The sequence below is a fragment of the Haemorhous mexicanus genome, chromosome 6 (assembly GCF_027477595.1).
Source record: "Haemorhous mexicanus isolate bHaeMex1 chromosome 6, bHaeMex1.pri, whole genome shotgun sequence".
Taxonomy (NCBI): domain Eukaryota; kingdom Metazoa; phylum Chordata; class Aves; order Passeriformes; family Fringillidae; genus Haemorhous; species Haemorhous mexicanus.
In genome coordinates, this window is record NC_082346.1 from 42,453,609 (window position 1) to 42,476,511 (window position 22,903).

The 22,903-nt window shown below is 44.3% G+C and overlaps 1 protein-coding gene across 1 annotated transcript in view; it reads left to right on the forward strand.

Annotated features, from left to right (window-relative positions):
* LIN52 (lin-52 DREAM MuvB core complex component) overlaps window positions 1–22,903 on the forward strand; it is an 81,119-nt gene that overhangs the window by 41,511 nt on the left and 16,705 nt on the right. The gene's annotated exons all lie outside the window — the stretch shown is intronic.

Sequence of the window (22,903 nt, forward strand, 5' to 3'; positions counted from 1 at the left end):
GCTGGGCAAACAACGATTTTTCCAAATCACACTGACAGTGATGCCAACCATTCCGTGCTGATGAATTGACACCTGGCAATTCCATCATCAGCCTATGCAGTATGTGAAAAAGGTAAATTTCATCTTTGTCACATGGTCTGAAATCCTGCCCTCCCAAAAGTTCAGTAACTTCTCACAAACATTTCTATAGTACTTCTAAACTAATACAAGTTTTTAGATATATACAGTCAAAAGAAAAAGACACCTTGCAAATTACTGTTGCAGGAAGTCCACAGCGATGCATACGCTCCCTTAGAACCAGCAGTCATTCAAAAACACCAGATACAATCTCTGGTTTCTTCTAAGTAAGAACCTCAGGAAACAAGAGTACTTGTAGTGGGAAAATGTGTCATATTTTTGAGTGAGCTATCTGAACATGGCATACAAACTTCACAGAGCATGAAAATAATCCTCACTTCTTAGTGTTGTACCCCCATCTTCATATAACAGTCTGTACTGACACTTTTGAAGAAGTCATTAAATAATCTTTAGTAGAAGGTGATAATTCATTGAAAGACAATTTTCTAGCAGGTTGTCTCTGTATCTTCAGCCCAGGAAAATTATAGTTGGATAGAAACTTCTCATGGAGCAACAACTCTGAGCTGGATAAAAATTATTCGAAGAACAAATGAAAATGTTATAAACACATTTCTTCCCATCACAGAAATACCAAAACCCACACCCACAACCTTCCCACCACAGAAATACCAAAACCCATACCCACTCACTCCTACGTGCACATCCCAGCACATCCATCAGCCAGGGCCCCAGATACAGCCAAAAGGTATTGCATGTGTGATGCCAAATATACAGTGCCCTGATAAGAGATGCACCTTGGAATTTTTAGAAGGCAAGAAAAGAGAAAAAAAAAGTCTAAAAAGAGAGACAAAGAAAATCAAGGATAAGGAAAGGAAAAAGACTGGATCCTTTTGGTTTTACATAATGCTGTGCTTCTGGGAATCAAACCTATTCTAGAAACATGTTATTTCTGCAAACCAATCTTTACACCAGTGCTTTGAGTTTCTTTCAGGAGGATGTGAAATGCAATATTCTGAACTCAAATCATTGTGGCCAATCATAAAGTCCACATAAAGATAGTTAAAAGGTTAAGTAGCCAGAGATCTAGACTGATCCAGTTGTTGCAGAATGTAATCCACATTCTGCATAGAATATGTGCAACAATGCCTGTTTTACTTAGATTTTGCTAGATTTTCAGCATGGCAGGATCTCTTTGCATCTTGACTTCATCATCCACTGAAAGTGCTGGTTTTTAGACTTGACCTTTTCCGACGTGTCTCTTTGAGGAGGATGACTGACTCCAGGCAGCTGATGAGTGTACAGAGTAGGCGTTTTCTTGTTGGGTTTGTGTGGTTGACCTCTGCCCTGCCTGCTGATTCCTATAATACAGATCAGTGACCAGTGAAGCCAGAATGCTCCCTGCCTGTCTCTGTTATAGACACCTCAGTAAGGAACAGAAAGGAGGATGAGGGCTGAGCTTGAAAGCCCTTACTTAATTGCTAGTAGAAAAAATGGGTAATAAGAATGACCTTGCACCTTATTTATTGACTAGATCTCTGTGAGGACAAAGTACTTGACTTGGTTCTGTATCACTTGAAAGTGTGGCTCTGTGGCCCATTGCTGATGAGTAGGCGTAATAATATAGGGTAATTAAATTTTGCACTTGCAGACACTTACATGTGAGGGAGGATTTCCCTCTCAAAAATAGCAGGCTCTGTTTTCTTCATAATCACAGGATTTTAAGCTAAATTTGAAGCAGCAGAAATTTGCCATTTGCCATCTTCCACTTACTGTGAGAGCCCAAAATGCTAGAGGCTTTGTATGAAAAGGCAGGAAGAGAACTCGCGAGCTACATGAAAATGAGGGATGAGACCAGCAGAGCAACACAATGGGCACAGGTGCTCAGGCTGACTGTTTTTGTGGCCTTCAGTTTGTTTTCCTCTCTCTGTAGTACAGTAACTTTTTAGTTATAGTTAATTTATTTATATATTTATATATATATTGATTATCCCAAATTGCCCTTCAGAGAAGGCAATGGCACTCTGTTTCTCTTGTACTCTGCATGGATCAGCTTGTCACCCTGTCTTAGGTTTTCCCCCCGGGTTTGCACACTGAAGCCAAATAGCACATGTGAAAACGGGACAAATTGCTTCTGTTGAGGCCCATTGTGGGAGGAATCAGGGTGAGCCCTGATTTGCAGAAGGGATCAGTTTGTAATCAGCTGCACAGGAGGCAAATGGATCTGCAGGCAGTGAGTATCCTTACAGGATCAGCTGTGATATTTTGCTCAATATGATAATTTATGATTTTTGTAATCAAAAATTAGGGAAAATGTTTTGCTGAAAAGTAATTGGTTGATGACGGTTTCTGAAGAAAGTGTCAGGTTGAAAATTAGAGGGACTATGTGTCTTTCTTTACCTTGTTTTAATTAAGAGAGCTTGAGCTGGGATCTCCTACCCACCTTACAACTCATGTTTTTAATAATTTTGTGAGAATCTTTAGAAACCTGTCCTGTGAGACCCAGCACATGTTCCTTTACATGAGAACTGACAGGATCTTGTTTACTCACACGCTCCTTCCCAGCCTGAACCCTGGGGCAGACCCATGGCAAGGCCTCACTGGAGAAGAGCCCATGCCAGGTGCAGCATTTCTCTAAGGGCAGCTCGCCGCAAGCCTCAGCAGAGACTCGAGGCAAATCTTTGCAGTCAGACGTTTGCGTTTGATGGCGCATTTCTGCGTGGAAGCGCAAGTACATGTGTACCGCTGGAGATGACAGAGGGTAAGACAGTCTAGGGAGTTGAATTCAGGTTTCCACCATGCAGGTGGACAGTGGAGATAGAGAAAGGATGGAGAAGGCCCATGTCCCCAGCACTGTGGCCGATGCCCAGCTACTGGCCCCGTGCCATGTAGCTGGGCCCCAGTGCCTGGATTGCTTTTCTGGCTGTTTCTCGCCATCCCCCTTCTCCTGCCGGTGCCCGAGCGGCGGCTCCCTGTCCGTCTGCGGCGCAGGGAGTGCTGGCTGCCGCTCGTTAGAAGAATTCCCCCAAGTCAGACCTATGGTACGAGCCGTGTGAAGCGGAAGACAATTAGGGGCTTATTAGTGTCCTGGGGAGACGTGTAACTTGTGTTGCTGGGACTTACCAAAACAGCGAGAGTCTTACCGGCAAGCTCCAGCCGAGAAAAGACTGAGGGATTGTCTCACCTAATTATGGGGAATGGGCCTCTTTGTGTTTGTGATTCGGTACGGTTGTCCGATCGCTTTTCTCTGGCTGCTGGCTCAGGCCGAGCTGGAAGTGTGCTAATTAGAAGAGAAATGGACGTAGTGATCCTGTCAGCTCTCGTTACCGGCGTGCACAAAGCCGAATATTATTCTGAGGCAGTGTTTTGTGAGTGTCCCTCTTCCAGCTCTCATTAAGGGCAAGGTTGGTGGACGGAGAGGGGACTTGACCACATGGGTTGGCTAATGGAGCACAGTTACCGTTACTGTGCTAATTAACGGGCTCAGGAGGCAAATGTTTCTCCAACCAGCAGTCCCAGCAGCTGCACCTGGTGCTTCCAAAACCCAACCATCTCGCTGGGCAAGCCACGCAAACACTGTGTGGAAGCGGAAAGGGGGTTAGGTATGATGCATCCATCAGCCATCCAAAAGTGCAGAACCAGTAAAATGGTCATCAGAGAGATGGAAAGGACATAATGCTGCAGTAGCAGCAGGTCAAGCTCCAGCAGTCCCGTCTCCTCACTTAACCTTCACGTAGAGCACAACGTGTCAGCTTCTGCCCCTGGAAAGTGGGTAGCAAGGAGAGAACTGAGGAATTGCCAGGAACTCCAGGTGCCATCAAAGAAAGAAATCTCCTAAGAGTTGTTACGATCATCACAGCTCTCAATATGGCCAGGAAGGGAGGGGAAAGCCAGAAAGATGAGAGGTGACATGGAGTTGAATCAGACTATCCCTCTCTGTGTTGAAGATGGGATGCTTATAGTCTGAGATGAAAAGCAAGATGTACATACATATCAGGATGATTGTTCTGCTCCAAAAGCCATTTAGGCAACATTGAAATGATGCACAAAAGTTAATGTAGGTGAAGATGATGACCAAAGGAGCCATAGGAAATGCTAAAACCAAAATTGTGATTTTGTATCATTAGCCTGAAACTAATACAGGGAGAGTAAAGAGAGTGACAGCAGATAGTGACTTATTACAGAGGGAGTAGAGAGAGACAAAGTTATGGGCATGTATCAGTGATTAAGTCTGATTTGGATGTTATGATCGTTCTAAAGGTCCTTTGTATCTTTGGGCTAAATGTAGTAAAACATACAACCATGTCTTAAACCTTTTGATTTGCTTTCTCTCTTTTAACAATGTATTCATTGCATGCACTCAGGCATGCTTGGGTACTATTTTCAGACATCCTTTGTCCAGGGTTAAAGTTGCAAAAGGTTCCGTCTTTAGTTTCATAGTTTATTTTTCCTTGGTGGTGAAGCTGTTCCAGCAGGAGGGTTTATGTCCTTCCAAGTCTCCAGCAACAGTCTCCTGTCATCTTGGATGAAACTTGAACTCTGCCTTGTGCTTGTGCCTCCTTATTTTTTCTGTCTCAAATAGCTGTGAACCAAACAAGGATCCTTTTGCCATAGCAGCATGTTCCCTATGTCCAAGCCCTGTAGTCCTGCAGAGCTGTAAAAGCCTTTCCCTTTTAAATGGGGTTCATTTTCTACTGGCTGCTGTGATGGCTTGAATCTTAGGAGTCTTGATCTTAGAAGCCTGATCTCCAAAGAGGGCTTGAGAAGTATCTTCTCTGCAAAGAGGTTTATTCTAGAAGGAGGAGATGTATAATCCTCTTATTAAAACACAGAGAGGAAAGGAGAAAAGCTTTATTGCTCCTGCCTTACCCCAGTGAGCTGGCAGCTTTTATGCTGCCTCATGAATAGAAAGAGGCAAAGGTCTGAACACAAGCACTCTACCTGAGCTCAGGCACTCTCCTGGATACTCAGTGAAACCCAGTCTGCACTGCTTTTCAGTGTCACAGCAGGACAGTTTCTGAAAAGGAAAAACAAGTGCCTGTTACACCATGTGGCCACTTCAGTCTTGGTCTAAGGAGGAGTCACTGGCAGAAAACTAGACTATCATACCCATCTCCATTTTTGTGCTTTGGAAGCTCAGGAGTCAAGTGGCCTGTTTGTGTAAAGGTTGTGACACTTCCCATGTCAGGCCTTCCTCAAGAGATTGGGCTTTACTGGCAGACACCAGGAGAAAAGACACTGCTGGTTTTGTCAATTTATCTCTATTTCTTTGCCCAAGGAAGTATTGGTGTCCCTGCTTGTAACATCTCTATCTGACTGGCTTGCCATCTTCGTGTATGGATAATATCATGTCAAATTTCTGACTTCCAAATGCAAATAAGGATCCACTGACCATAAAAAATTGTTGGTTTTATGTCCTTGTGAGGATGGCATTCTGATAAAGAGCATCCATCATACAGATTAGCAGTACTCAAAAACATTGGGAAGAGAGGTGAAAATATGCTGATGGAGGGAAAGGGTGCAATGGCTTCTTGTGGCCTTCACCAAGACCTCCTGGCCTTCATGTAACACTCACTGGTTGTATGGTACCTGACCCGTGGGCTGGAGTGGTGCTTGGAGGACATCTCTTCAGCAGTTTGAGTTCTCAAGTACACTACCAAAGTCCTTCAATTCATGGTGACCTCAGCAAGTATCAAAACTCTGTTGTGCTGTGCATCACGGAAACACGTAATTAGGTGAACGTTTTGGTCCTCAAGAGGTTATAAGAAGATGAAACCATAAAAGGATGGGAGAAGAAAAGGAGACGTCAGGATGTAAAGAGTCTTGTTAGAGGTTATCCAGCACAGTTCAAACCCTGTAACTTCTTAGCCACAGTTGAGTGGCCCTTCCACTGCTTCCCATCTACTTTGTTGTTTCATTATACAGATGTGGGTTTTAAAGTAAGTAAATAAATTAAAACACAAATGCCTAAGCAACCAACAGGCGTAAGAAATTTAAATAACAATAAATTATGGTGCAATACCAGGCATTTAAAATTTTTTTCAAGACCTGTAAGAACTATTCTATGAATTTAATTTTGAGTGACTTTATGCAGTGTTAAAGATTTGAGAATTTAAAAATAGAACTCTAGAAACGAAGGTTTCTCACAGCACTGTGAACTGCTACAGTGTGCATGGTGTACACACATATTTAGGAGAAAGCTATGAGCATTACAGAGACCCTACAAATAATCATAACACCTTCACTGATGTAGAACACTTACTCTGACTTCGCTGAGCCTTTTACACTCAGGCACAGAGGGTGTAAGCACTACTTTGCAGATTTCATGTAATTCCACACTTGCTCAGACAAACCAAGGCAGGAAAAATGTAATTTTCCTAATTTTCCATGTTGAAAATCTTGCTATTGCTCTGATGATCAGTGGATCTGATCCTGCCTTCCCACAGAACATTATTAAAATGATCACTGCAGCTCTCTAGGGAGCATAAAACTATTTTCTCTAACAAAAGAGAGATAATTTTTCTCATTCACTTCAATAATTTGGAGAGGGAGGAATTTGCTGCAATAGATATTAGTGTACCCCATTTGTGTATGCATCTGGGTAAGGCTTATAGGAATTTTATTAGCAAGTATCAAAATATTTATTAGCAAGTTTTTTTGGAGTGAGAGAACTGTGGAAATAAAGTAATAGGGAAGACTGAAAGAAAAATACAGGCAAGTGAGAAGAATGAGGGACTTAGAAAGAGGAACTTAAGGGATAGGAGACCAAGACAGGTAAAAAAGTACATTTTGAAAGACAGCAGGGCATGGGCAGAAGGTTGGAGCAAATGCAAAGGAATGAAGGAGGCAGACTGTTACAAATGCAGTATAAGAAGAAGAATAGTGAAAAAAATCGTAACACAAGGGAAGAAAATAGGAAGAGGTGGTGTTTTTCAGCAAGAAGGAGGTCAGAGAAAAGCAGAAGTTTCATGAGCAGTGGCACTAGCCAAGGAAGTGTGGTTTTCCTTGTGGATGTGTCTCTCAAGACTGCATCATGTGTGGATTCTCTGGTGCCTTACAGGAGGTATGCTCACACTTTAGCAAGAGCAGTCATTGGATTTCTTTCTTAGACAATTAATGTAATAAAAGGTACAGAAATGAACAGAAAATGCATTTTCTACCTGGAAAGTTGTCTGAAATTAGCCTCCAGGTTCAAAAGTCATTGGGGCACCCATGTACACCTGTGGATGGATGCTAAGATTAGATGATTAAAGGCTGAAATTGCAAATGGACAGAATGAGTGGTAGAGAATGGGAAAACATTAGGAAAATGGGGATTTATGTCTGCTGTTAATGCATTTAATTTGCTTTACTGCCATTTCCTTTCCTGGTTTTACAATTTCTAAAAAAGGAACAAGGATCTGTTTCAAGCCCTCCTCCCAGATCAGGCTGACTTCACTGTATCCACACTGGTTGTTTCTGGGGAGAAAAATCTCTTACAGCAGTTTTGTCTCCAGCATCAGACAAAAGGTTCAAAACCTGCCTGGGACCTCAGTGAAAGCATATGTGGGACAAAGATACTGCAAAAGCCTTCTGGTCTTTCCATACTGGGGTGAATTGCAGCTCTATTACTCAAACACTTTAGCTGTTTTTCTGCTGTGCTACACAGCTAATTCCTATCTCATTGGTTCCTGGTGCAGTTATTCTCATCTCGTGTTTTCTAGGGACCTCTTTGTGACAGAATACTGTGGTTTGGACAGTACTTGTATTTTTACTGGCATGCCATTTTATTTTCAGTTGCTCTATCCCTCTTGTCCTTTCAGTCTCTTAACAAAATTTACTTATTTTCAGGCAGAAGGTGTCATGTCAAAGGTGTTAAATAGGACAGAGCTCATTGCTGATCTTCGGGAGGGAGATCTCCCCCTCTAGCACAATACCTTTTAATGCATCATTATCCTTTATTTGTGGGTCTCCAGCCAATTTTTCATTCCATCTAGTGGTGCAGTCAAACCCATTTGCATTAATTTTGAGTAGGATTTATGTATCAAATCTTTACTAAAATCTAAATGTATCAAATCCATTGTGTTCCCATCATCCACTAATTTTGTAATTCTATTTTAAAAAGCAATCACGTTTCTCCAGCACAGTTTATTCTTTCGAAATCCCTAGTACAAAAGCTTGTTTTCTTATCTCTGGGTGGCTAGCAATTTTTTCGCCATTTTTTAAAATTCTGTTATTTTACTAGCGATAGATTTTGCTAGGAACTCCGAATTTACTTGGTTTTTGTTTTGTTTTAATGATCAACAGCACAATTCCTTTTCCCTAGGCAGCTTCCTAGTTTTTGTAACTTAACAAAACTATTGTCCATGACAAAAAAGTAACATTTGTCATTTTCCTTGCAGCAAGTGGAGGGATGTCTCTTTTGTCCTGAACACTTGAGTGTACAGGCAGGGTGTTATATAGCTGAGGAGCCAAATGTGCTGTCAGTGACACAAACACGTGGAAATCATTGACATCTTAAGTGAATCCAGTCAGGCTTTTTGCCCGGTAATATCCATTCTGGTCAATTGTTACTGCCTACCGAAGAAGCATCAGGAGGGCATTTGTACATTATTTTATTATAATGTTTGTGAAAGTCTTAAACTAAGATGAAATAAAAATAGCATCCAAATAAGCTACATCCATGTTTATATACATACGTAAGCTATAAGTATTATTGAGGGACGCTAACAAAAAGAACACCATATTATGAGAACAGTAAATTAATTTTGTCTCAGCACTGGATTGAAGACTGGTCATCAAAATAATGCCTAAATAGTCAGCCCCTATAAATTCTGAGAAGCTGTCCTACCACACTGGTCATAAATCCCAGCTTGGAGCTATACCAAGTAAACAGTCTGTACTTTCAAAGGCTGAGTATCTGATGTCTTTTCATGTCTAGCACTGACACAACTTCAAAATACCTTTATTTGGGAGAAGGTATGGATAGATGCTCAGAACCAGCTGTCCCTGTACTCCTTCCTCAGAGTCACTTCTCCAGATCTGCAGGAGGTACTGTCAGTGCCTTAGTCAGAAGCAAACCTTTTGCTGCTTGTGCCTGACTTGTGCTGTTGGAGGGCAGTTCATCCAATACCCCCATGCCAGTCCCACGTTTGTCAAAGTGCCCTCTTCACTCTGGACTTTTGGTCCTTACTAGGAGGTACAGAGAGATGGATTCTAGAAAGGAGGAACTCACTTGGTTTCTTACTCTTTTCAAGGTGACCAACAGCTCTGGGGCATTCAGGAGACTAATACTCCTGGAGACTTGCTGATCTAAAAAGAGAAAGGTCTCCTTCTATTTCATCCTTGTGGTTCACACTGCCTTGCAGCATCTTCAAAAAATTAGATATAAGATCTCCCTTGTGACTCTTCAGTTTAATTCAAACAAGTTTGCAACAGACCAGCTCTGCTGTGCATGAACATAGTGTCATGTAAGATAAATGTTCAAAAATATTCTTTATTTTCTACAGCATGGAAACTGATGGCTTTTGGTTCTCTCATCTCAAAATGTTAAAATGCAGGACACGTAAGGTGGTTTGTTTTTATTTGGGTCGGTCAAATGTCTTCAAAAATTCTAACATATAATGGAAAATTTAATATAAAATTCCTACAGAAATAATGGGAACAATACTAGCACAAAGGTCAGGTATTCAACATTTATTCATCAGCAAAATAAAAATACATTTGGGCTAGTGATAAATTTCACAATTTCTATTCCTTCTGCTAACCTAAAATGAAATAAATGTTCTTATTTTTCTTGCAAACAAGATCATTACAGTAACCCTCTTATTCCTGAGCAAGGCAGTTGATCAGACATCTCATCTGAAACCTAGATACTGATAGAGAATAGTTACTTAACAGCTCTTTAAGGTAAAAGATGTTTGAAATTATATAAAAAGTCTGTGCACCTGTCTTCACTCTTCTGCTAACTGGCTTCTCAGGCACATGAAGTTAAGTATGTGGATCAGAAATTTGTGCACTGTGTACTGCATTTGGGTAGGAACTGTAGAACTTTGATCCTGAGGTCTCATTTAAGCATAAAATACAAGCTGGTTTTCTGGTGATTGAGAGCTATGTCACTTACATAGGCAGCACCAAAAAAGTAACTTTCTTTGAACTTCAGAACCGGTGGTAGGTCTGCTTGGTGTAAACATGGGGTATGGATATTTCTTCATTTCTGAAGCTGTTTAGTAAGATCTTGACTTAATATTCAGCCTTCTAATTGCTTTGGGAGAGCTGTCATCCACCCTTGCAGAGTAGGTACCAATATACAGATGTACAAACACAGGCATATACATAGTAGTTATGACATAGATTTTAAAGCAACATTTCATCAAGCTTCTGTTGTTGGCATCATAATTTTGAGCTACTTCACACAGGCTCTGTGTATGTGGGAAAAAACCTGTTTCTGGACCCAGACTCAATAGAAAGAGCTTATTTTTGGTGGCCACTCTTTCCATATGTTACAGAAGAAATTCTTAGGTACAAAAAAAAGCTTGAAATATTTTAGAAAAATCAGGGCTAAGAAGCTCTCCCTCCAGCCATTCCTGCTTCTCAGGTTCAGAGCAGCCCTCTCAGCCTGTTGTATTATCTCATGCTGCAGAGGTACCCAAATTAAATGGAGACATTGGAGAATCAGCAGGTCACTCTTTTAGAAGTCACTGATTACAGATGGTGGTGGGGACCGGTTCAGACACAGCTTCAGCTGCAAATGCAGTTATGAGATAGGCCTTTGTGGCTGCACATGTGGTGCAGAGATGTTAGTGCTGGAAACTGCTTTTATCTGCCAGATCCGAGAAGAAATGTAGTCAAGAAAATCTTAGTGTTTTACATCTAACACTCTTCCTCCCTGAAATGGCCTGAGCTATGTCCAAAGAAGAAAGCAACAGAAAGGCTATCACAGAAGGAACGAGCTATGTTGCCATCTGGGCACAGTTCTCATCCAGTAACACAAATGACTGCTTCAGCATCTTGTGCTGGCCCACATGTCAGCAATGGCATCCTTGCTACTGCTCAGGTAATCATCGTCTAAAAGACTCCAACCTGCTGAAAGTCCAGATTTCTTTCCAATATGGTAGTCTCGCCTCCCTCGGACAAACAATTTGCTGAGACTTCCTCCTCTTTTTTGGATTCCCAAGAACAAGACAGTTCCAAAGCCAAAACTTCTGAGATTAAAAGTAAATTCAGTTCAAATGGGTTACCCTGTCATTGACCACAGCAATAGTTTCCATTCTGCTAACTTACTTAGAAAGCTTATGTCTAGTTTGTGTAGGGATTACTTGCACTTTTACTACTGTAAAACAAACTACTTGTATTACACACTTTGCCAATTTTTTTTTCCTCCAGCATCCACAGACTTAGTACAGAAAGGAGTTTGCCTAAATTTAATTGAATTCTGGATGTCCAAATGACCTGTATTAAAATACCAACAGCTTCTTATATACCCATAACCAGTCTCCCTGGCTGAAATTACATCAGCCTAAGTCACAACATACTGTTATAGGATGGATTTCTCTGACGAAACACCTCTCAAATAAATGATCCTATGCTATACTGATTCTTACATCAGTATAACAGTCCTAGTGAGGCTACTTACCACTCCCTCAAAGATCATATCTGTTGCTGCTTACCCAGAGCTTTAGAACTGTGTAAAATTTCCTGCTAGTAGAACTAACACCCTAAGACTGGACTCAGCAATTTCTGTACAGACAGAAGGAGCTCCTGACTCAGTTACCACAGAATCATGAAAGTTGGAAAAGACCTCTAAGATTGAATCCAACCATAAAGGTAACTCTGACAGGTCTACCACCATATCTCTAAGCACCACATCTACTGCTTTTGGAACACTTCCAGGGATGGTGAGTGGGACTTGTGGCTTCCAGATACTTCTTGGCAATTCAGGCAAACATTCAATATCAAAAAGGAAGTTTTCTTAAAGCTTAGACCTCAGAAGAGTCATGGACCCTATGAAACATTGCTTCTTCTGGAAGGAGCTCAGCATGACACTGTGGCATTTAGTGGGTGAGGCTTTCTACAGCAAGAGAGAGCTCTAAAGGTTCAGTGAGTTAAAACATGCAGAATGCACTTTTCCTGTCTGGATCTGCCTAAGACATCCTGTTAAATGGGCACAACCACTTAATCTATCTCCATCCTAGCACCATCCTAGCACTCTATCTGCAAGCTGATAACATTACACAAGCTCACAGAAAATGTCCATGGTTAAATGTATCCTTGCTTATGAGATTCTTCCATCACTGTTGATGAATCTGTGTCAACACAGAAAAGAGGAAGAAATTCATGAGGAGGTGACCTGTGCTATGCATAATGCTTATTATTATTGCACCAAAGTACAGTCTTTGTATTTACACTACAAGGCAACAGCCTTGTAATAGTCAAGATGAGAAATGGCCAAGGTTTAGCCAATTTCAACAATGGATTTAGAGAGAAAAAGAGGAAACTACCTGCCTGTGCTCCTCCAAATAACTCCTCTCCCAGATTCTAAATGATAAATGCCACTATAAAAGTTGTTGGGGTGATCTCCTCTCAAATGCAACTTAAATTATGGATACCTTCTCCTGAAAGAGACAGGCACAGGAAAGGTTCTAAGCAAGTGAACAAAATTTATTTGTCACATGGGTCCATTTGGCCTCTGTACCATGAATCATCACTCAGTCTGGGTGTGTTTAGGGTAGAAAGAAGGAACAACAAATGGGAGAAGGGTATTAAATAATAATTGCCACAGAGACCAGTCAGCTTTACCCAACTACATGAAATTTAAACAAGAAAGCTTCAAAATTAAACATCAGTGCATTTCAAAGGGATAAAGGGCAGTGTACCAGTTAGCTGTGGAATGTAACAACAGAATATCAAAGCAAGTTGTTTAGTCAGGTTTCTAAAAGCCACTGTCAGCAATATGCAAATGAGATACCTATATTTTTCATCCTCCCTGATCACACCAAGAATGTGCATAGCACTTTCAGAGGAGCCAGAAGCAGAAATAAAGCTAAAATAAGTCAGAGGAATGATGCCAATGTGTGAAGGGAAGTGTCTGAGAAGGCTTCAGTTGCAATGCAGTTTCCCCTGGCTGAAGAGCCCCAGTGGTCAGGTCAAACTGTGATTTATGATGATTTTTTTAGATTCTTCACCAGACTTCCATATGCTCACAAAAGAGTTGCCTGCAATTTTGCCAGGAGATCCATTCCTTCGATTTCTGTTATCCAAGCCTTCATTGCCCATAGCAATGCAAAATACCTTGGTATGAATGAAGCCTGTGTCTGCCCAGACAGCCCAGCTGTTACTGTGCCCTGTAGTCATTCTGCTCACCAGCATGGCTTACTTCTCATTCCTCCTCTCAGCCACTCTTTATGTACTGGCTTACCACTGAATCCTGATCCAAGCTTACTAACTAGGCATTACATCCATCATGTCTGGGGCAAGACTTCCTGAAGATGAGATGGAGTCTAAAGGTGGTGAGCCTTCCCACAGCAACAAGAAGCCATCCCAAACCTTGGTGACCTTTCAAGCACATTTTTCCAGCCACATCCTCTGACATAATTAGACAGTAGCCTTTTTAAAAGGCATCCTCTGCCCCTCTCTTCAGCATTGCCAGGAACATCCCAGATCTGTGAGCTGCCAGTCCCCCAGGAGAAGAGTAGCCATAAGGCCAGACCTCTGGCAGTCATCTTCAGGTAACCAGCCTTGTGCTTGTTGAAAATGGTGAAGATGGTTTTACGGTCAAGGCCCAAGGTGTAGGGCTCGAAAAGCTGGATCCAGCTTAGATTTTCAAAGTAACCTTGGTTGTGTCATTTAGCCTCTCTCTATGCAGGGATTTCGCCAGTTCTACAAAGGTGAGATAAGGATACATTTGTAAATCCAGAGGACATGCCTGAATTCTCCACTGAGAGAGATCATTAGGCTGTAATGTAAATAGCTCTCTTGCTGTCCTGTGATTTGCATGAAGAGCAACTGAGAAAAGTTGAATGGAAAAAAGATACTCTTTTTTCAATCAGTAGTTGTATGATGTAAACATGAAGTGACTAATAATGTCTTGCAGTACAGCAAGCACGAGTGCCTGCAGCCTGCCAGCAGCTGCTGTGGACTCCTGTTGGAGTGATGGACCTGTGGCATCCCTCCATCACCCCGGACACCCTGCTGGGGCCATGGGCATGGTGCGGGACTGCGGACCCAGCCTACAGGGAGCTGCAGCCTTGGGAGCCTTCATCCCATGCACATCTCTCTCCCCTTCTGCCTGCAAGCTTGGCTTCTTGTCCTCGAGCCCCCAGGCCATCACCAATCTCCAAACTCCTCTCCTCCTGTTTATCACCACAGGGATCCCTCCTGCTGCGTGCCCTCTGGGGGTGTTTGTGCTCCCGACGCTCTGTGGCCGTGGCCCCCAGCATCCCATCTCCCACAGGGCAGCCTCACTTGTCCCCACCCTGGGCCGCCCAGGTGAGTGGGCAGCAAGCGGGCACCAGAGGGGGGCTGCACATCACCTGACCCCCTCCAGCTGATTCCCTCAGACAGGACGTCAAGTTAATGAGCCCTCAGGCCTGTAATTAGCTGTCAATTACCTCAAATTAATCAACTCCTCGCCTAATTAAGCATAATCGGCAGGTGGGCAGAAAACGGGCCATTGTGCGGGAGCCATGAGAAAAGCATGGCTGGCAAACTTGTTTAGGATCAGCGGCGCATTCCCGGACGCCGCGCCACCGACACCCGGGCGCCCGCCCCGCTCGCGGGCGCCCCGGCCCCCGGGACCCCGGCCCCGGCCCCGGCCCGCCGTGATGGGGCAGCGCGGACGGGGCCCCGCCGGGCCCAGGGGCAGCGGCGCTCCCGCCCTGCCGGCGTGGGGCGGCCCCGGTGCTGCCTGGGGGCCCGGGCCTGCGAAGAGCCGTGGCCTGGGCTTAGGCGGGGGGCGTTTATTCTTGCGAAATATCCGCACCACCAAGCCTCAATGCACCATCTCGCCCTCCGCATTTTCTCCCCCGGCTTGCCGTTCTTTCTGCACTCGTACCCTCCTCATGTCTCCCTGAGAAAGCGACTGAAACTCACGCCCCGTTCCCTGACCCGGGCCCTCCTCAGTTCTGAGCGCACCAAGTTAACGGCGTGGAGATACATCTGGGTGGAAAACAGGGTTTCAACACGTACTAATTGCTACCTATAAAAATGAGTCATACTGAATTACTTTTTGCGTGGAATTAACACAATCCAAGAAAGCCCCCATCCATCCTCCAGAGCTCTGTGTGGCGAAGGAGAGACATTCCCCGCCGAGGCCAGAGAAGGCGCAGGGCTCCTGCTAACTTTTGGATGTCACTGCAGCGCAAGACGCAAACTGCTCTCCACCGCGCCGGGGCCGGATCCTGCACCCTTGCCCACTAAATCCCAGTGAGCACTCGCTTTATCTGGAGGCAAACATAGCATGATATACTTCTGATCTGCAGAGAAGAGCTGGGGAAAATAAAATAGTTTCATCGTAAAAGTATTGTGCTCAATATTAAAGTGAAAGGTTTTGATTATGCCTAGAAAGGTTTTTTTGTTTGTTTGTTTTGTTTTGTTGGGGTTTTTTATTTATTGTTTGTGTGCTGGGGTTTTTTTTTCTTTTTTATGTAGCCAGATTATCACCCAGCGTGCTGGATTTACACTGCATTAGCGATTGTCAAGATTAGAGCAGAATCCCCAGATAACAAACAGGAACACAAGACGTCAATTTATGACATAATAGCAATAGTAATGCAACAATAATCATAGTTGAAAGAAGGATGCAGTGGAGGGCAAGTTGAATATCTTGGCTCTGAAGGGAGAAGCTCCCTGCATGGGAGTGGCTTTGATTAAAAATCCCCATTTTGTCCACAAGTATAATTTTATATTTCTTTTTCTTGAGAGAGAAGAAAAACAAAGCCCAGCACAGGTCAGGCAAAGTTGGTGCATGAAACCACCAGCAATTGTAGGGACAAGTTAGGCAATGCAACCTTCCCCCTGGACCCTGCCAAGTGTCTATGCAGGTCACAAAAGCTTCCTGGACCTCCCAAAAGAAGGTGTACATAAAACTTGGCATTCCTGGGCCTGCAGCTGTTTGGAACACAAGCCCCAAGAGGAGAGGCTGCAGGCAGCCCCTACCCTGCAAAGGCTGGTGTGAGAGAGGCTGCAGAGTTGCTGTGCTGGGGGACGAGTGGGATCCTGGCAGCTGGCCTGACCCCAAGGGATTGGAGACTCCCCACCTTCCCAGCTCACATGGTGGCACATGCTGCAGCCTAGCCCAAGAAGCCCCTTTTTTTTTCCCTGCCTGCCCTGTTCTCAGTCAAGCGCTTATTACTGCAGCAGGAGGCTTGGGCAGGCACCCCTCTGCGCACACAAGGCAAGAGCCATAAGATCCTGTGGGACTCAGTGTCCCCTCTGTCCTCTTGTCAAAGCCACTGTTTTCCAGAGCTTCTCGTGCACCTGCAGTCTCAGGGTGATCACTAGATCCTTCTGGGGGAAAACCTCTTTTATTTGGGAACTCCAGTATTCTCACTTCCCTCATTTATGAGCATTGTTTTTCCCGACCCCTTTCTCCATCACGTGTCTTCCTTTGGCTGAAGCACTGATTCCCCTCTTTGGGGTCCATCAGCACATTCACAAGGACCAGGCTGGAAGGGATGCACTGCAGGATGGTGACATGAGCTGCAGGCAAACAGCACTCTCCAGCAGTTCCCTGCTTATTTGCCAGCATGCTGCACACTGGTTTCACCTGCTCATTCCCATTTAGAGCTGGAGCACTCAAATTACTTACATCAAGGCTGACTACTCAGTTCTACTATTAGTGGCCTTCTTCGCTCATAACTTTTGGTTGGGGAGTGTGAAATTCTTCAGATCTGATCTCCATCCAAGGAAGCAGTGGTTGCTTTGACTGTGCTGTGTTTGAGTAAAAATGGCCCAGGGATTTATGACTTTAGGGCCCAAGCCACAGAATCCTATCCCATTATAAACCAAAACTCTATCTTTGTGGAAATAAAAGAAAAAACCAAAACAACAGAGAAACAGGCAGTAGAATTCTGTTAGGACTAAAATGATGAAACAACTTTCAGTGATCCATTGAAAATCCATTGCAACAAGGGCTGAGTTGTTACAGGTAAAGCAATGCTGCTGAGAGAGGCAGTGTTACTGCTGCTGGGGTGCTGCTGCTGCTGCCTGGAAACCTACTTGCTGAAGAGACTGCATGGTGAGCGAGTGTGCAAGGCACTGGACAGTTGAATGCTGCCCCACAGGGAAGCCAGGGGCTTGACTGGGATGCACATGGCCACCTCTTACAGGAGCACACCTGGAGCCCAGCCTCTTGGAGAGGAAGAGGAGGGGTACAGGGGCAGGGTCAGAACTGATCAGAGGAGTCCAGTGGCTATTGAAGTTCAAGTTGGAAAATGATATCTGTTCCTATCTCTGACAGTGTTTGAACTTGACTGGCCACTCAGCTGTATCAGACTGTACTGTCCTGCAGGTAGTGCCCCAGCTGGGAAAATGCTCTTCTCTTCCTCGGCATTGTCATAAAAAACACCAAAAAAAGCTGGGTAAGCAGTGTAGCTGTACCATTCTCTGAGTTTGAAAAAGCAAAAGCTATAACTATTTCATTAATTATTTTGGCCAATGAGTTGGAAACAACAGCAGGGAATTCACAATCGCTGTCCTGTCATTCTGTCTGTACACAATACTGTTTGCAAGGATCATGGTCACCATCTCATTTACTTTGTGCAATGCCGTAACATTGAGGCTGGCCATGTTTTGGTTTGGTTGTTCCTTATTTCACTGCCTTGGCAAGCAGCAGGAGTAGTTTGAAGGGAAGGCACAGCAGCTCTAAACAGTCGTTTCTACAAAAGCCATGAGCTTCTCTGGACTTAACAGCTAAGTGGAGCAAGATGGAGAGTGAGATGTTCCTGACCAATCCCTCTGTGCAGCTCTGCTCCATGATTATAAAAATAAAGGACAGGTTAGAAAGTACTTACAGCGTGCGTAAGTGTTTTAAACATTGTGATGCTCCTACATGTGTTCATTACAACACAATCTGCAGTCACAGATCTGTAGTGTTGCAGTCTCTTCCTGGCCATGCATGAAACCAACAACAGCTGGGTAACCCCTGAAAACAGTAGCCACTCCCCAAGGCCAAGGGTTTTGGGCTAACCTCGAGCAGGCTGCCTTTGATCAGCTCCTGCTTGCCCTGGGCCCCATGGAAAGGTACACAGCAGCCTGTCAACATCAGGATTTAAGAAAAGCATGAAGGAAGTCACAAATTTCAGAACTGTTCAGTGTCACACCTGGTGAACAGCCTCATCCTGGCACTGAGGGTATGTGCACACAAACACGTGCAAATCTGCTTAACAAGGTGCAAGCATGCTATGTACCTGGTCAGGAATCCCAGGGTCTAGGAGCAGCTGTGCCCAAGCCAGGAGCCTTGAGGGTGACCAAGACAAGAGGCTGGGTGTGGAGATGCCCTGGCACAGCTCCATGCTGCCAGGCAAGAGTCAGCTACCAGGCAGAGCAAGCCACATCTGTTCCTGCTTGTCTGTGTAGACACACACTGACTAACCGTGGCTGCTTCCCAGAGCGAGTTTCTAGGTTTCATTATATTTTTACTTGTCTTGCAAGGGACGGAGCAAGCGCTCTGATAAATGAAGAGAAAGGGCTGCTTGCTTTGCAGGAGATTTATGTGACAGTCTCTCTCTCTCAGCCCAAGAAATCCTGTGGTCTGTTCCTCACAGTTGTCATCCCTAGATAGCCATAGACAGGGTGCACTGCATTTGGGGAGCCAGCAGATGAGCATGCTGTCACTGCCCTGCTCTCCAGCCAGCAGCATTCACCAGCTGAGTCTGGGTGCTACTGAAAGACACGCTGTGCTGGTTTGTTCCCAGTGTTGCTCCAGTGACCTGAGCTAGCCTTCACAACCCAGGTGGCTTCAGGAGACCCTTGTATGTGTTCAGGAGATCCTTCGCATCACTGCCAATGCCTGTGAGCATGGCTGTCACACAATCCCTGTGTGTGTCAGTCCCTCGCCCACTGTGGATGCTGAAAAAGCTGTAAGTGTTGGTAGGTTCGTGATGCTGGATGGGGACACCACTGCTAAGGGGGCAGAGGGCACAGATGGCCCCAGGCCAGGGGCTGTGCACATGAAGGCAGCAGTGGGCCCAGGACGTGTTGCCCAGCGTGCAAAGGCTGTGGTGGGCAGCAAGCGGGGACCATATGGAAGGTACTGCCAAAAAAGGCTGTTGAAGCAAAGGCTGCAAATGAGTTTAGTAGACAGACATTTTGAGGAGGGGGAGGCAGAGGGAGTGGAGGAGAGCAGGAGAAAGGGAGAGCTCAACACCACAACCAAGACGGGCCTGCCAGGGCCACACAGGCCTGGTAGACAGTGCTCCATTTTCCCTCACTGCACACCTTTTCCCAGTGCCTTAATTTTAAGATCCCTTGAAGAAAAGAGGGGACCAAGGTGTTGTGGCCCCTTCTTTGTTTTTAATTACTTCCCATTTTAATCTTGATTTGCATGTCGATCTCTCAGAACTGGGCCAGGGACTCTACAAAGCCCTCGTCAGCAACTCCCCCAATAATAAACAGGAAAAGGCTTAAGGGGCAAATCACTTGCATGTTAATGAGACTGTTTGCTGGAGTCAAGAGAGAAAACAGCAAACAAACAAATGGACTGAATTCCAGCGGCAGCTGTTTGCTCCTTAATCTCGGCTTGTCAGAGCTGCCCTTTGATGGGACACAATCTACACAAACGATTGTGCTAAATCTTCTAATCTACGTCCTCATTATTACATCCCTTCTTACCCATGTAAATCAGGGACAAACTCATTTTAATATTTAGATAGATTATGGAAGGGAAGGGGAGGGGATTGGAGGGGAAAGGAGCTGCTGGTGGTGTCTGCTCCTGCCGGTTAGGAGGGGTGTTAATAAGGAGCACAGGGAGGGGAACTGTCTGCATAGAGTCCAGGGCAGCAGCAGGAGGAGGAGCACCTGTTGTCAAGGCAAAATGAGGAGTAGAAAGAGGCAAGGACACTGACACTGGGATTCTGCAGAAGATTTGGGCATGGGGAAACATTGGTAAGGTGATGTGACAGGGCACTGAGGAGGACCCCACCCTGGCATTGCCCAAGCCCTCTACCCATGCATTCAGCCCCTGGCTTTGTCAAGGTGGGATGCTGGAGGAAGGTTTGGTGTTGTACATGGGAACTTCGTGGTGGCATAGGGAGAGGTGACAGGGCCCCAGTGTGGGGGCATACTAGGGCTGTGGCATTATCCCTGGGTACCTTGCAGTGCAGGGCCTCCTTGAAGCACAGCACTGTTGTCTCCCATCCCTCCTCAACCTGCCTTCACTGTTAGTGAGCTGAGGATCAGATCAACCACTAGGCTGGAGAAGCAGGCTAACACCTCACTGCAGAACTCAAGGACGCAGCCTCTCTGCCTCCACATAAATGTCATTAGAGCTGTGATTATGATATTTAATAATGCTCAAAATAATTGCTGTTACCACAAGTACAACTGTGGGGAAAAGAGCTCTCCTGCATTTCCCTGCCTCTGGCATCTCCTAATCCAATTGTCAACCTCCAACCCGCCCCTTAACCTTCTTCTTCAACTGCAGCAAACTCATGATACACCAGTCTCATTTCTTTGAGCCCCTCATCCTCCTCTGCTTCAGGAGGGGCTGTCATATCATAAAATAGGAAAGTTAGTTCACAAATTTGCCATTGACCTCACACCTGTGAAGGAAGGGTGCAGAAGAAAAGCAATAGCTTGGTGTACAAAAGATGAGTACAGAAGAACAGCAGAGGCAAGCTGGAATATAATCAAAAAGGCCAAGCATAAAATAAGTTTGTAAGTAGCAGGATAATCAAAGGGAACAAGAAATCATTCTGTAAATTAATTAGTAGCAAGAGGAAGACTAAGCAAAATATTGGATCTCTGCTCAACAGGGAGTGAAAATTATTGACAGAGGATAATATTAGAGAAACTAATAACAATGATAAAGAAGTAAAATCTTGGCATAGAATAAGAAAAGTGTATGGGAGAGGTAATGTTATTGAGTTAGGTCCATTCAGATTTATTTGGCATAACGAGCTTCATTGAAGGTGCTTAGAAATTTGGCTACAGCAGTCTCAGAGTCAGTAGTGGCTGTCTTCCAGAACCTGCTGAGATGTAGTGGAGTACAGGAAAATCACAGGCATTGCTCTTACAGAAGTGAAGGTAAGGGTGATGGGTAATTATAGACCAATCAGCTTAATTCCCTTTCCCATTAAAATTCTGGAATAAATTATCTAGTTTTCTCTAAATACTAAAGGCTAAAATGAGACAATTGTTTTCAGTGTGAATTTGTCAAGGATCAATCCCTTTTAGGCAATCTAATTTCTTGCTGTAGCAAGGCAACAGGTCTTGTAGATAAAGAAGGAACAGAAGAGGTTGAGTACCTTTAGTTCCATTAGCTGTTTAGGCTCCATTTCAAAAGCTATCCTTTTGAGTAAACTAGAGAAATATAAATTAGCAGAAACTATTATTAGATAGATGAAAAATTAGTTGAAAAACTGTGCTCAGTGAATGTCCTCAGTTTTTACTATCAAAATAAAGGATGTATTGAGCATAGCTTCATGAAGATCTGTTGTGAGTCTGGTTCTGCTTACTGGATGAATTAACAACATGGATGACAAAGAGGGAGTGGGCACATCAGGAAGACACAGACCTGGAAGGCACTTTAAATACATTGGAGGACAGACTTAGCATTCAAAATCATCTTGGCAATTTCAAAAAGTAGTTGAAAAAACGTAGATGCAAATCAGTACGAAACCATGCAAAGAATCTCAGTGATGCAGAAAGAATGAAATGCATAAACAGGGGTTGGAAAACAACTTGTTATGCAGCAATTCTTCCAGAAAAGCAGAAGGGGTTAAAAGGGATTATAAGCACTGTCAAAAATACTATGGTGTTGCAAATAAATCAAACCTCCTACTGTAAAGAATGGATAAGACTGCAACTGTCAAGACCTCTGGAAATTACCTTTCCTTGTATTCAGCATTGGTGAGACCTTAGTTGGCGCATTGAGCCCAGTTTTGGAATTGCCTTTCTAAGTGGACTCATTGGAGAGTGCCTAATGGAGGGCAATACGAATGATCACAGATCTGACACGCTTCCTGCAAAGAAAAACCTGAAAGAAGTGGTGGTGTGTAACTTGAAGAGGGAAGACAGAGAGAGGATAAAAGAATCCCCGGGCAAAAAAGCTGTATAGGAAGAAGGAAAAAAGCTGTTCTCTGTGCCCATGGCACAGGAAATTGTAGCAGGAAAGGTCTGTGTTAGACACTAGGAGCAAAATTAAGAAAAATGAGCAGGGGAGCGAAACAGACTGCAGGGGAGACACTAGAAGAGATTACTTAGATTCTTGTCCCTCTATCAGGAATGAGATGGGTATAACTGGTCATGGCACAGGGCAGAAGGGACGAAGAGACAGCTTCTCTGGGTTCCCACTAGTCCTAGTTTTCTAGCAATCCACCTCCTTATTTGACCCACCATCTAACCTTCAGCAGTGTTTGAGATGCAAGTACACAGAGAGTGCTGAGAAATAAGGAAGTGACAGTGGTTCACTGAACACATCACTGCTCTCCTTACCCACACCCCACTGTATTCTTACTAACCAGGAATGATGACAGGATGGAGACCCAAAAAATGACAGAAACCCAAGAGCTGGCTGAACTCTGGAGACGGACAAAGTACTGGCCCTTACCATCTTCTGAGGTGTGGCTGAAGGGAAAGGGCAGGGGTGTGCCACCCAGATCACTCCTGTGTGAGCCCATGATTGATTGAGC